The 4289-nt window shown below is 33.4% G+C and overlaps 1 pseudogene; it reads left to right on the top strand.

Annotated features, from left to right (window-relative positions):
* Positions 1–1461: 1461 nt before the first annotated feature.
* LOC145934278 (uncharacterized) lies at positions 1462–4041 on the top strand (annotated as a pseudogene).
* Positions 4042–4289: the final 248 nt, after the last annotated feature.

The raw sequence follows: 4289 nt of genomic DNA, 5'->3' as shown, positions 1-4289 counted from the left end.
TTTTGTTGCTCCAAAAAAAACGGGCATTTTTATCTTTTTCCGACAATTGACCACCCGTATCAACAATTCCCACCCATTTTTTTATATTTTTATTCCAGCTTACTCCTTTTTTTATGTGCATTTCATCAAATGTTAAGTTAAATATTAATTTTTTAACCTGCCTATCTAAGTGATCTTTCACCATATTTGATACATGTTCAACTATTTCTATTGAAATACCTGGATTATAGTTTCTTGAACAAATCCAACTATCTAGAGTTTGAACACATGGCAAACATTTTAAGAAGGTTTCACGGACATATCTATAGGCAGATGGAGAGTAAAAGCGAAGGCTTCTTGCAAAGCTTTTTAAATGATCTGGATAAGGACTTGTAGGTTTTCTTTCTTTCATTCGATGTATCAATTGTTGTATATGTAGAGGTAAATGGAAACATTGTAAAAACGAAGTTAAATTTAAAAAAAGTAAAGAAATTTGGAAATACACAATACGACTGAGATCTGTAATAATAAATCCTAAGAAATGATGTTTATGGAGATTTAAAATGTAAAGAAAAATTTTTTAAATTATAAATACAAAATATAATAAAAAATATATAAAAATTGTAATGATTAAAAAAATTAGAAATATATAAATTGATTAGTATATGTACAAATGATTTTTATCTTATTCATTCCAATGTAAAGTTAACATAATAATGATGAAATTAATACATTACTCAGATACCACAGAATAAAGGTTAAAAAATATCTTAAAGATATCTAAAAGACAATAAGACGCCCATACAATGTGCAAATTCAAAAGACGTTTAGAAGACATCCCGAAAATGTTTTTGGACGATAGAATATTTTCGGGATGTCCTCTAAACATATTTGAGGTATGCATGCTGTATGGGCGTCTTTAAATCGTGTTTTAGTCATCTTTTAGATGTGCTGTCTGGATAATTATTTAATTAAATCACAATAAATTAAAAACCTACAAGTATTTAGATCCAACAACTTGTTTCTTTTCTTCCTTATGTTTCTTTAAAATATCAATTTTTTTCTGTTTTCGAAAAATCCTGGTTAGTATTGTAAGATATGTAATTAGTATGCTACTTTTTCTTTAATCGTTAGTCTAGCTTATGCTATGATATGAACTATGCTGCACTGTCCATTGACATGAGCATGAGTTTCATAGCAACGAGAGTATTATAAAAAATACAACAACGGCGGTCGGTTGTTCGCGACTTTTGTACGTGAAGACACGTCTTTCTCCGAACAGATCTAAAATATATGTTTATATCACGAGACTTTGGGTTGCTCCCGTTTTTTCGTCCTCAATTACAAAAGTATTAGTGTCTAATACTCAATTTTACAGCTCAGAAGTGGGATATTAATTTAAACGGTTGTGCTTCGCCATTTTGATCGTGATTTAATTTAGTCGCTATTTTATTCGCGAGTGAATTTTTCATTAAGAAAATTATGAATCGTCAACATTTGGAAGGCTTGACGCTGAAGGAGCTACAAGCAGAAGCTCGTCGTTGCGGAATAACGCCTTCTCCTAAAACAATTAAATTATGTATCGATGCAATAATGACTCATGTTGAACGTGGTCAAGCTGTATCAGGATCTCGAGAGGATGTCTATGAAGAAGCTAGTGAGACTCGTGAGACACAGGACACTCAGGTTGTATCTGATCCACCGATTTCTACGTTTCAAGAAACTTTTTCGGTTGCTTCGAATACACATCATGTTTCATCTGGTTTTAATGGTCCTCAGCCAGGGAATGCTTTGACGAATGATAACACTATTACTCAATTATGTGCACTCGTAGCTGAGCAGATGCGTCATCAGCAAACGATGTTGCAACAAATATTAACATCTATGGGAAATAATCGCAATATCTCGAATTCCCGTGTTTCAGATCCTTTTGGTGTATCTGATGCACATACAGCAGATTTATCTACTACTCCTCGTTCTGCTTTTTCTTCTGTTCCAACGGGACAGGCTGTGAAGCTTTTGGCCTCTCAACTTCCTGTTTTTGGAGGCACTGAAGATAAAGATGTGGAAATTTGACTTCAAAAGGTTGAAAGTGTTTCAGAAATTCATGCAGTTGCAGATGAGGTCACACTTCTTGCAGCCATCAATAAACTGAACAAGTCTGCTCGTCGTTGGTTCGATTTGACTACTGGTTCAGTGAATCGTTCCTGGTCTTGTTTTAAAGAAGCAATTACCAAACGTTTTTAAAGAAGAGTCTTGTTTCATGTGGCAATGCAGAAAGTGGAAGCCCGTTGCTGGAATTTTAACAAGGAAACATTTCAGGAATATGCTTTGGATAAGCTCACGATTATACAAAGTCTAAAATTACCGGATCGAGAGACTATTCATCTACTTATTGATGGCATTGGCAGTAATGCTTTAAGAGGCACTGCTGCTGCTTTACAAGTTGATTCGGTGGATGAATTTTTAGAGCAAATGCACCATATTACCACTTCGTTTTCTTCTAGGAAGACTAATATTGGAGTTAAACCTGATAAATCGAAGATTCCAGGAGTATCAACGGAGAAAGATTCTTCGCAGAAGTCTGATAAGGATCTCTACTGCGTCTACTGTCGAGCTAAGGGTCATGTTCGTGAGGATTGTTTTAAACTTAAGAAAAAGGAACAGTACCGCACATCCCACTCTTCAAAACCCTCATCAGCAGTTTCTGTAGTCAGTGAATCTTCTCTATCAACTCCTTCATCTTTGGATTCAGCGGTTCAAGAACCTTCGGAACTTTCATCAACAGTAGCTGTTATATCTCAACTTTGTGACAGGAAGATCGAGACTTGCGACTCATATCTTAAGGTCGTAAATTTAAATAATATTTTTTGTAGTTTAATTGCTTTAATTGATACAGGAAGTCCGATCTCTTTTATTTGTCCTTCTGTTTATAAAAAATTTTTCAATTTTCCTATTAGTTCCTTAAATAAATCAGTTAACGCTTTTAAAGCCGTAAATAATACTCCTATTTCTATATTTGGTTCAATTTCTACTGTTATTAATTTACATTCCTTGCCTGATTATTTAGCTGAAATTAATCTTCATGTTTTTGGTAGTGATTCAATTTCTGCTGATTTAATCATTGGTTGTGATTTTTTAAAATATAATAAAATTAAAGTCATTTATAATCCATCGGAGGATTTTTTGAACAAATTGCATTTGTTACATGAAATTGCATCCTCAGAAATTATTATTGACTCGATTAATGAACTTGATTCAATTTTGTTGGATTTGGATATTGATTTTGATTTTGAGAGTAAAAAACAACTAATTTCTCTTATTACAGAAATAGAAAACTCTGATGTTGAGTATGATAATGATGATTATTTGGTAAAAGTAGTTCTTAAAGATGATTCTACCTATGTATATGCTCCAAGACGTTTTGCTTGGTCTGAAAGATTACAAATAAGAGAGATCACGGATGACCTTCTTAAACGGGGCATAATTAGGTATAGTAATTCTCCTTATTGTGCTTGTGTTGTTCCGGTTCGTAAAAAAAATGGATCTTTGCGTTTATGTGTTGATCTTCGCCCACTGAACGATAGAGTTATTAAGCAGAAATACCTGTTTCCTCTAATTGAGGACTGTTTAGCACGCTTGAGCAATAAAACTGTTTTTATTTTGCTTGATTTAAAAGATGGTTTCCATCAAATAAAATTGCATTCCGATCATATGAAATATTTTTCGTTTGCCACCCCGGACGGACAATTTGAATATACTCGGCTTCCCTTCGGTTTTTGCGAAGCCCCAGCTGAGTTTCAGAAAAGATTAGTTCAGATACTTCAACCGTTGATTCGGGAGGATAAGGTTCTTGTATATATTGATGACATACTAATTCCATCTGTTTCTGTTAACGATAATTTGAAAACTTTAAGAAAAGTGCTTTTATTGCTCAAACGTTTTCAATTTCAAATTAATTTTAGGAAATGTTATTTCCTGAAGACTAGAATTGAATATTTGGGTTATATTGTATCTTCTTCTGGAATCACACTCTCAGTCAAAGACATACTGATGCGGTGAAGAATTTTCCTAAGCCTAAGAAAGTTTTGGAGGTTCAGTGATTCTTGAGATTAGCGAATTATTTTCACAAATTTATTCAAGACTTTGCTTCTAAAGCGAAACCTTTACAGAATCTTTTGCGTAAATTGGCTGATTTTAAATTTGATGATGCGTGTAATCGTGCTTTTGAATTGTTAAAAAAAGAATTAACATCTTTCCCAGTTTTACGGTTATATAATCCGCATTCTGAGACAGAGCTTCATACTGAT

Source organism: Prenolepis imparis, unplaced genomic scaffold (assembly GCF_030444845.1).
Source record: "Prenolepis imparis isolate NDT839.2.m4 unplaced genomic scaffold, iyPreImpa1.0 SCAF_3, whole genome shotgun sequence".
In the NCBI taxonomy this organism is placed as follows: domain Eukaryota; kingdom Metazoa; phylum Arthropoda; class Insecta; order Hymenoptera; family Formicidae; genus Prenolepis; species Prenolepis imparis.
This window is presented reverse-complemented; position numbering and strand designations above follow the sequence as displayed.